Raw genomic sequence first — 11,314 nt, forward strand, 5'->3', positions numbered from 1 at the left:
TTTTACCTGCAGCGTTGGTAACACTGACAGTTAAAATTACCCACTTAGTGGGTAAAATGTGTGGGGATATAGTTCGGGGCTGTCGGTCAGTGACCAGGGCTTAATTCAGGTGTTCAGGGAGTGTATTGCAATATATATATACTATAAATATTAGACAAACTTCACAAGGACTCTTTACTTCACTCAGAGTTCAAGGTGATCTCAATGATGATGATAATAAACTAAGTTTATCATCAGCATTTAAACCTAGTCAGCAGTCCCCCCTTACTCATGTTCTAAATGTTCGATTGCAGATAAAAAACAGATGTACCTCTACTTTACACAAGAATCATATATTTATATCGAAAACACCAAATTTATCCTGCCTTTGTGGATTAATTAAAAAAAAATCTAATAAGAATATAGGGTCATGCGAATGGTATCATATGGTTATATTTTGGGAGAGATAGGAATGCAACTTTTTGGTAAGGGACCTTTTCAGTGCAGGCTCCCTATCTCTCTTGATAGCCTGAGAAAAATTACAGCCGAGAGGCAAATTAGATATTAAAAATGACCCACATCGATACTGAATATAGCCTATGTGGTTTATAAGGCTGGTACCTGCACCTCTTGGCTCTTCTCATACTTGATAAGTTCTTGTTTTGAGAGAACACTTTGCATTGTGCAGGCTGAAATGATCACGCTAAGAAAGTAGGCGTGATCAGTTCACTACTACATATATACCTTTCAAGATTATGTGCTATCTTTTGGTGCATTATGTGCTATCTTTTAGTGCTCTCTCTCTCTCTCTCTCTCGTGATTTCATTACTGGTATCTGATCAGTCTATTCCATAGAATTTTCCTCATGGTATGGAAACATAAGAAAATGAAACTATGAAATGTAAGACCTTTTGCAAACTGGCAAACATACCACATACAAAGAGATTAAGATGATTCTGTTTTTTCAGAATGATGATAAAAAAAATCATATAAACCATTTTTATGCCTATCTAACCCATCATATACCCATTTTTATGCCTATCTAACCCATAATATAACCATTTTTGTGCCTATCTAACCCATCTTCATCCAGAGTATGAGCCTTGTAGTACCTTCTGCTAGGTAAAGGTTGCTGTCTGTGTGTGCGTGTGACAGGCAAACGTTTATCAATTGAAAGACTGGGAAAAAGGCATGGGAATTATATAAAAGCAAACGATACACAATGAGAGAGAGAGAGAGAGAGAGAGAGAGAGAGAGAGAGAGAGAGAGAGAGAGAGAGAGAGCACGTGAGTGTGACTGCATCAGCACTGATATTTTTTTGAACATTTCGATAAATGTACGCCGTTGTTTTTCATCTAAGCCAAGACTATTTTCTCCACTTCGTCGCCAGCCCAGAGTTCAAGCAATAGAGTATTTTAAGTCTCGGCATATTCATTGTAAACATTAATGGGAGTTTGTATAATTTAAGTTTAAAAGTTGGTAGTTTAAGGGGTTGGTCATCATTTTACAATACCCACACCTGTGGGAGTATCATCTGATTTACTATCTTTCGCTGTCGGCAACTCATTATCTATCCAAGACGAGATGTAGATACTTTATTTTAATCTAGACAACCAAAATATTATCTGGTTACGCTCGGTGAGTGGCCGGGCCCAGATACGCCCATCCTTCACGCATGGTGAGTGGCCCCGGCTGCCACAATGAGTTTATTCATCAGAATCAAGTGGCCTAAGATGAGTCGGGGGCTCTGGTGGGCTCCTCTCACTCAGTGCCTTGGTGTTTGTGAGACGTGACAACTTGGCGAAAAGAAGACTCACTACTCGTTGCACTGCTTTTACCGAAGGAGATGCTTTATTAGCGTAACGCTCTCCAGGCTAGAAGTCTAACGGAACGCGGGGAAACCTCCTCTACCACTACGGCAGACGTAACTAAAATCGTCTTGATTTGTTGTTAGCCGCCTTTTCTTTCTCTCCCTGGACAGTTAAAGGTTTTGATTCAACTGCATTGCACGCGACGGTGAATGGTCGTTCTTATTAAACATGGGGAAAGGGACGAGGGACGAAGACTATAATAATAATAATCACGTGACAAAGGTTGCGCTGTTGTGATATCTCGGGTAGATTTGGTGGAGCTGTTTTCGAAGTAATTCAGGTTTCTGCTAAAAGTTAATTTCGATATCAAGCCTTCATTAGTAGAAAATAAATCACGAAGCTTTTTTTTTTTTTTTTTCTTGCAAAGATGATGCAAGCATGAAAACTAATCCACCCACACAGTATAAAATCATTCTACACAACTATAACCTTTGATAGCTGTTTAAAAAAAAAAATCATCTTTCTACGTTTCTGAAAGATACCCAAAATTTTCCTTTTAGAACGTTAACGTCTTGTTAGGCTTACGTAACGCACAGGGCCAAGACTGTATGCTTTAAGTTCAACGTACTACCAGGAATCCTAACGGTATATATAACGATAAACAGTGGACTAACCAAACCATCCCGTTAACATTCTGACAAAGGAAAAATCTTCACGAAACATTTTATTTTATTTTTTCTGGACAAGTGAGAAACCAGGATTCGTCGTATTCTCGATGTGCAGCCTCTCACATCCAGTGAGTAACTCCTGTCCCCTAACTTTCTACAGGACATTACTCACCTACTTGGCTTTCTAAACGTTACGTCACGCCATGATAGAAACATCTCACGGCATTATTCATCATGCGGTGCACTGTAGGCATTACTTAAGGTTCTTTGCAGCGTCCAATCAACCCCTATCCTTCCTTTTACTGTATCCCCTTTCATGTTCTCTTCCATCTCACAATTGTTTCGTAGTGAAACTGCTTTAAGTTTTTCCTCCTGTTACACCTTTCAAACATTTTCACCGCCAATTTCCGTTTCAGCGCTGAATGACCCCATAGGTTCCAGTGCTTGGCCTTTGGCCTAAATTTTATATTCAGTTCGTGAGCTTGTGTTCGAATTAGTACCCCCCAAAAACACGAGTTTTGTAAAAATACGAGTTTTGTTTTTAGGACATTCCTTAGAGATATCTTTTCTAAGAACGTTTCAGGTCTGCTCTTTGGTTACGTAAAGCATCCAAACTGCCAGCCCCGTCGGCCTATCCGCGTTCAATGGAATGGAATATGTAGGGTTTAGGCCAAGCACTGGCACCTATGAGGTCACTCTGAGCTGGAGAGTAGTAGGGAGGGTTTGGAAGGTGCTAAAGGGGGAAGAGCTCGTAAGAGGGTGGATAGGAAGATAGAAGAGATGATTCTCACGAATGTTGGTACTACAGTAGAAAGAACAAAAGGGGTTGCAGCTATAGAACCTTTGGTTAGAGCGACGTTGCTGTTTATTGGCCTGCATTGCAAATGCACGAAACGAAGTCTCCCCATATCGATTTCAGCAACACATGACAATGAATCTTATTGAATGACACGAGGGATCAGATTACTGTTTGTTGGTCAAGGTTCAAGATGTTGCTTTACTAGATGATTCTCTCTCTCTCTCTCTCTCTCTTCTCTCTCTCTCTCTCATCTCTCTCTCTATCTATCTATCTATCTATCTATCTATCTAGGGTAGAACATCACAGCAGGCCAAGCAGGCCACCTACCATCAATGCAAGCACCCTCCGAAAAGTACATTATAACGCGTCCTGACACCCGAGATGGCATCAGTCGCGACTTGTTGTTGGTGAGAAACGGAGCTAAAGACCTCTACTCTCCTTTCGAAGTAAGTATTTTCTCCAAAGTTAGAAATTAAGGCCAAATTTTTTTGAAGATTTAAACAGAGGGTACTGAAAACGGTCTCAAATGTAGTGCAAATCTCACCAAAACGCGTTCAACATTTTTACTTACAACTCGAGGTATTTAGAAGATTGACGCCATCTCGATGTTTACGGAGTAGCTTGTGTCAATAAACTAACCATTTCCTGTGATAAATCCGCACACACTTGTACCACAGACGCTGGAGCAACTTTATCACAACAATCGAAACACGATTCTCATCAACAACAAGCCAGGCGTAAACAGCTGTTTGGGTAGAAGATGACGAGAAGCGTGCTCTTGGCTAATTTTTAAATAAGTAGTAAAACATCAATATTTTACATATTTATGATGATTAATTTGAAAATATTCGTTATTGAAAAAGTAACTCGACTCTGACTCAAATTTTTAAGTAATTATTTTTCTGAATTAGAACGTTCTTTCAAGTTCTGTATTATGACGTCACGACATCTTGACTTTCGTACCTATTGTAAATAATTGCTATACTCAACTGTCATTGCAGAACAGTTTACCAGTTATTCATGCAGATTGTTATCAGCTATACATGTAATTGTTATAATCGTAATGCGCTTATATATCTTTATTATTTACTTTTTGGATATATGAAGATGTTTTACTGCTGGATTATCGCCGTAGTGTGACGCAATCGTTTTCGGTCCATGGGCCTCTGTCTGTTTTCGCACCATAAGAAATTATGGGGCCGAATTTGCAATGACCAGAAAGTCGTTTAAAAGAGGAAAGTTAGCATTGAGGGGCATATGTTTTGACTGAGAAAAAAATTTATTCAATAGCTAGCTTGTAAAAAAATACTTGGGTTATAAAAAACTTGATTGACAACTAAAGCAGCATGTCTACTATGGGTTTCAGAGACAGTGCAAGCACGTTTTTGGGCAATCCTATTTCTGTAACGAACACTCGTAACAGAACGAGATTTTTCTTTAGTGCATTACCCACCCAGTGCCGTAATTTATAAGGGTATCGTGAATCACTAATCGTAAAGAATAACTACACTTGTCCTTGTACTAATAGACCAAAACTCCATTATCCAGAAATGGATAGGAACACACCAGTAAACAGCTCCACCTACCCTCTCCCCCACCTCCACCGCCACCCCTGTCCTTCTTCCTTCCTTCACCTTCCCTTCTCTCTCTCTGAAAGTTGTTGCAGTTTAAACTTATTTTCTAATGATTTTTTCCATCTATCTATCTAATAATAGTAGTTTACATTGGTGGATATATCTAACGATTCACTCGGTTGTTACCTGCCCATTGACCGATATATTTATACACTGATCCACTCAACTCTCTCTCTCTCTCTCTCTCTCTCATCTCTCTCTCTCTCTCTCTCGCTCTCTCTCTCTCTCTCTCTCTCTCTCTCTCTCTCTGTTTCTTTTATCGTAATTCGAAAAAATGAACAAGAAAATATATTTCATACTTGTAGAGCATTATTAAATACTTTCAAGTTTTTAATTCAGTCGTAATGATGAATGTAGGTGCATCTACTAGTGCTCGCAAAATAGTTAAGCAGGACATAGGTATGTAAAATTTAAAAAATGAGAGAAGAGAGAGAGAGAGAGAGAGAGAGAGAGAGAGAGAGACGAGAGAGAGAGAAGAGAGAGAGAGAGAGAGAGAGGACGGAATAGGAAGGGACATTAAAATATCTGGAAATGAAATCCCTATAATCCAATAATTATAGCCTCAGGGTTTGTCTCGAAAAACCATCAAAGGTCTGTCACACAAGTGTAAAGTTGTTTTGAAAATTTGGCAGACATGTCTCCTCATAGCGTATAGTGTTGCTGATGAATGAGGTTGTGTTGTTTATTGTTAATTATTAACCTCCTATATACCCTACATGGTTGGGGACCCTTTGTGAATGCTGGTTTTGTGTTGGGTAAATATTTTGGAGAGAGGTTGGGAAGGAATCCGTGCGTGCGCTAATTTTCATCACGAAGACATGTTTAAACAATAATAGCCACTTGATTTATGTTTCATTTTTATGACAATTTGTGTGGTTTATGTATGCTCTAATTTTAGTTTAAAAATATTAAAAAAATTTCATGCACAACAGTTTATATTGCAGGTAATAAATATTATATTAGTTAGTAATAACGAACATGGGTACATCACGTAGGGCAAAGGGATGGGCCACTTGCCCCTCACCCGGATATCGTCATTTCAGCGAGTGAAAATATGGCTCAGGTTTACTATGTCAACTGAACGACTTAAGGAGGTTACAGATTCTTTAGTAACGAACATTGACCCTCCAAACTGGGTATAAGACTATAAACAAAACGTTGAAATTGGTGAAATTAGGCTATGTATTGGAAGTATATATACATAAATATTAAAGCAATTTTATCATTATTGCATTACTATGACAACTAGAATTCATGGAACAAGTTTATAATAATGGAACGGCGTATGTGTGAAGCCTCCACTAATGTGGCAACGATGATTTTGCCATTCTTAGCATTGCAAACATTAAAAGCATGCAAACATTAAAAGGTTACATTTATTTCTGGCATACGATTATTTAAGAAATTCAAAATACTAATAAAGACTGAAATCAATGAAAAGTGCTAGCAAAAACAAAAAAGCAAAAAAAAAAAAAAAAACTTAGTCGTTCCTCTATGCACTTTTCCGTATTCGTTCCTCTATGGTTTTCGGCAGCCAGATGTACGAAAACGTTAGAAAAATTTGATTTTATCTACGTTAGAAATATGTAATTTTTCGGGGTAATTTGGTTGCAAAAAAGGGACATAATATACATGAATTAAATCAAAATTTTTAAATAACAATGTAAATTTAAACTAAATAACGATAAAGTAAACAGTTTAGGGAATAAAACTTTGCAGTTTCCGTCGTCTGTCGTCGTCTGCTGTTTGTAATTGTGTTTATGGCGCGCGCGCTTAGAAACCAGGAACAGCAACGGGTTTAAAGTGCAATGTGGAGTGAACTGAGACCAAAATGTGTATAATAACAATCAAATAAGCACTGTGGAGTTTCAGTTGTGATGGCAGTAAGGATAAAAACCGCCGATTACAAGGTAAGAATGAATTCAAGTTCCAACCATAACCCCGGAATAACAAGTTTCATACTTTCACTAAATATAGGCAAACAAAATGTTGTTTTATTGTGCTGATTACAACTGCAATCTTGAGTAAGATCAATAAACGTTACATACATACGCTAACATTGTTCAAATGGAGTGCATGGGAAGGCTGGGGGAAAGATGGTGGCCGTCACTGATGAGAACCGTCCATGAAAAACGTAGCCGCCATATTGGATTTCAAAACTGCCTTGAAAACATATTTACGAAAAGCTCACATGCTTATTTTAGTTCGTATGGGGCTTTCATATATCACAATATGTTGACGAAACTTCAGTCTTTTAAATGGTATGCTTAGAGTTGAATTGTATTCATGTTTCACCAATTAAATATCGAGTGAATAAGACCCGTCTACCGTGATGAGGGTTGGCCTGTTGTGATGTTTCCCCCTATATATATATATATATATATATATATATATATATCTATATATATATATATCTATATATATATATTATTATATATAATATTATATATATATATTATATATATATATTGCCTTCAGTGTCGTATCGGAATATCAAAAGGTTATATTTATAAAGGCAATAGTCTCCCACAACTGAGAAGTCTCCCCACCAAATATAACTCTGGCCTCAATAGAAAAAGAAAAACTCCCACAACACAAGTATAATATCTCTCCACAACAGAAAAAATAATCCCCACCACGGAAATAACTCTACCCACAAACATACCCCACTACAGAAAAAAAACTACCCTCCCCCAAAAAAAATGACCGCCCCAACAACAGATTAAAACTGCACAAAAGACAACTCCACCACAACAGGAAATAACTTCAATAGGAAAAAAATCCCCACGATGGAAATATATATCCAATAGAAAAAAAAAACTTCTCCCACAAAAGATACATTCCCCACAACAGAACCCCCCCCCAACCCCCCCCCCCACACCAAAAAAAAATAAAAATAAAATAAACATTACCAAACTCCACTTTGTCTCTATTATGTCTTTATCTCCGAACACTTCAGGTAGACGATAACTGCTGATTTAACAAATATTAACAGACAAGTAGATTACGATATCTGTGAATTTTGAAAAATGTTAGGAAAATTAATAGAGAGAGAGAGAGAAAGATAAGCAAACATATAGTATAATGAAATGAAAATATCATGATATTATATGATGCCAATTTTGAACACTTCGAAACGGCATATTTAATAGCTGGTGGTACGCATTATACTAGACTGATAAACGTCACGTCTGCAAAACAAGAGACGTTTCAGTAACGATTATAACGAACGAAACGGGAAATTTCGATTCTACCGAAAGATATAACAAACAAATTTAAAACAAATGTATCCAATTCAATCCCAGCAACAACAAAAGAGAAGGAAAACTTGAAATACGAAAATTTGGCGGGAAACCAGATCTAGGATGGCGCCAGTCAATCCAACAGGTTCATTGTTGGCGGTGTTTGTGCAGTTGTTCTGCTGCTGCTGTGCTGGAGGGGGAGGGGGAGGGGGAGGGAGAAGGAAGGGGTGGAGGGAGGGGGGAGCGGGAGCATGATCCTCGGTTAAAGAGAGTGGTCATATCCAATTGCGCACACTCGCTGAACATTATCATATGACGATGAGATTGGCCACGTTGCATAATTTACAATAGGGGATGATGGCTGCTACGGATTTATTTCTATTTATTGCATTTACTTTTTTCTATGTGGAGGTTTGTTTAATACCAGACGACTGTAAATCGGAAATATTAGGTAATAAATAGTTTCGATAGACATTTTCGTCGCAGGAAAATGATTAAACACCTCGCCAGTACGTAGCAAGATTCGTCGTAGTACTATGCAAGCACAGTGAGGGAGGAGACGGTTAAAGAATTAAAAACTCGCGCGTACTCGCGCTGAAAACTGAAATTCAGCGAGGGAAAGTTAAAAAGCAATTATTTAATAGTTAATGACGATTTGCAAATAGAAACCTAACGGAGCATAACATGCGAAAGATGCGAGTATTGAAAGAGATTACTCCAGTCAAAATCTCTACACCTAGCGCGGTTCATTGTAGGCCTAAGATTCTTTGAAGCGTCCCTTCGACCCGAATAGGCTTAGCTACAACCCCTTTCATTCCTTTTACTGCACCTCCGTTCCTATTCGTTCTTCCGTCTTACTTCCCACACTACAATTTACCGCTTCTCAGTGCAACTGCCAGGTTTTCCTCTTGTTAAACTTGTTTTAAAAAGCCTTTTTATACTTTTAGATTTTCCCTTTCTAACGCCTGAATGGACTAAGGGTCCCAGCGCTTGGCCAGTGGTCTCGACTTTATATTCCATTCCATCAGTCACCAAACGCGACAAAGTTTAGGGTGACCATTTATTTGACTTACGAAAGGGGGGGCAAAGGTATAGTAAGCCCATGCGCATTTGCACTTATGTTGAGTCGTTATAAATTCAGAAGTTAAATACATAAGTATATTCAATTACAGGTGATGATAAATGAGGTCTATCAAACTGTTTTTATTCAGACAGTATCGCTGACAGTTTTAGGTCTATCAATTAGTTTTTTTTTTCAGATATTATTGCTGACATTTTAAACAGAAAATTATTCTTTATATTTTAAGGAAAATTACAGTCATTATTTAAAAAGAAAAAAATTCTTACATCATTCTTTGGCGTATTTTTTTGCTTGATTTGATCTTTACTAAGTTTATTCAATAAAAGGAACTGATAAATTAGGTTTATCAATGACATTGTTTATATTCAGACGTTATTTATTGCGGACATTTTAAACAAAAATTAGTCTCTAATTTTTAGGGACAATTGTAGTAAATGGAGGGAGCGCAAAGTCGTGGTTTATGAAATTGAAATGGTGGCCTAGTACCAGCCGTCGTACAGTCGATCTCATACGGGTATGCGCAGCTATTAAAGGATCATACATCCTTATTCTGTCATGGAAAATGAAAGGGTAGTGATATGTATGGGACCCACATATAATAATTACAATAGCGCGGTAGAATGACCACGTTATGTTCTAATGGATAAATATAACCCCTTTTGTTTTTTTATTTTTTTGTGTGGTCATTTTGCATATCCTCATACAGGGTACGTTGGGGATATACAATAGTCCTATTGACCTTAAAAAGTACTCGCTAATGACCCAGGGTTAAAAGCACATGAACCTCAGAAGAGCCGGTTCATTAAAATAATTTTTCATAGCACTTTTAAAAACGGGTCCTGAACCCTGCTTCTTTTAGCTAATTACTATTATTTTCTCGTACGGCTCCTGAACAAGCTGTTCCTAAACACTGCTTCACCTAAAACCCTTACTTCCATTTCGTCACATACACTACGTAGTATTTTAGTAAAGTAATTTTTTTTTTAAATTTTTTAATCAGATTATTTACCCGTAACTTATCGGGTCTCCAAACGTATATATGGGATTTTAATCACTTGGTTTTGTTTGTTTATTTTTACTTTCTTTTGGTCATTACAATAATATATATATATATATATATAAATTTTTTTTTTTTTTTTTTGAAAAAGAGAGAGAGCCGTTTACGAATAATTGTGGATGTGCTATGCCTTTTTTTTTAAACGTCACAAACAAACAATACTTCGTTATCAAGGATATGAGAGAGTGAGAGAGAGAGAGAGAACCATTACTACAAAATACAGACGGACTTCCTTAGTAACGAAATAAAGTTTTGCTTTTTTGATGTTTAGAAAAATGTGATATCCAGAATTCTTTGGAGAGAGAGAGAGAGAGAGAGAGAGAGAGAGAGACGACGAGATGAGATGAGAAGAGACATAGCGAGAGAGAGAGAGAGAGAGAGAGAGAACTTTGTTAGGGAATTCAAGTTTTGTTTTTGATAAAAAATGTGCAATCCGAAATTCTTTGCAAACAGAGAGAGAGAGAGAGAGAGAGGACACCACCAACATTACACAAACACAGAACAACCATAACATTATCTCCCCACGCCAACAAACACGAAAATGTCCCTCAGAGAGCATATTATATGTTGGTTGGTGGGGGGGGGGGGGGGGGGGAGGTATGAACAAAGGCACACTTACTTTAAAATGTCCTGTTTTGGTAAAACTTAACTTTTTGAGAGCAGCCACAGCTGCGCACGTCTGCTCAACATCAATGAGATAATAATGCAATTAGTTGCACAGACGAGTAAAAGAATTACGTGCGTTATGGTGACACAACACACAAGAGCACTCCCAAGCACGAAATGAATCAAGAATGCAAAGAAAGGACAATAGGAAGGAGTTGGAATTCGTGGGATATATGGAATGTTTATATATAAGGCCCAATAAAACACTCTAGTTTAGAGCTAAGGACTATATTTCGGTGGACTAACTTCCACCCTTTATCAAAAAGTTAGTCCACCTTAATGTTGTAGTCCTTAGGTTTAAACCAGTGTTTTAATAGGCCTTCTATACTTCGAGACGTTTACAGTTTTAAAAGAAGAATTTATTTACACACACATAT

The 11,314-nt window shown here is 37.5% G+C and overlaps 2 protein-coding genes across 3 annotated transcripts in view; one reads left to right on the forward strand and one right to left on the reverse strand.

The window, feature by feature from the left end:
* LOC135196350 (Fanconi anemia group D2 protein-like) overlaps positions 1-11,314 on the reverse strand; it is a gene marked incomplete in the record, with an annotated part of 190,231 nt that overhangs the window by 64,098 nt on the left and 114,819 nt on the right.
* LOC135196351 (uncharacterized) overlaps positions 1,698-11,314 on the forward strand; it is a 20,699-nt gene continuing 11,082 nt past the window's right edge. For both annotated transcript variants that reach the window (XM_064223119.1, XM_064223120.1), the window contains exon 1: positions 1,698-1,903. The gene's annotated coding sequence lies outside the window, so the exon portion shown is untranslated. The remainder of the gene's footprint in view (positions 1,904-11,314) is intronic.

This window comes from Macrobrachium nipponense, chromosome 17, assembly GCF_015104395.2.
Source record: "Macrobrachium nipponense isolate FS-2020 chromosome 17, ASM1510439v2, whole genome shotgun sequence".
Taxonomy (NCBI): Eukaryota; Metazoa; Arthropoda; class Malacostraca; order Decapoda; family Palaemonidae; genus Macrobrachium; species Macrobrachium nipponense.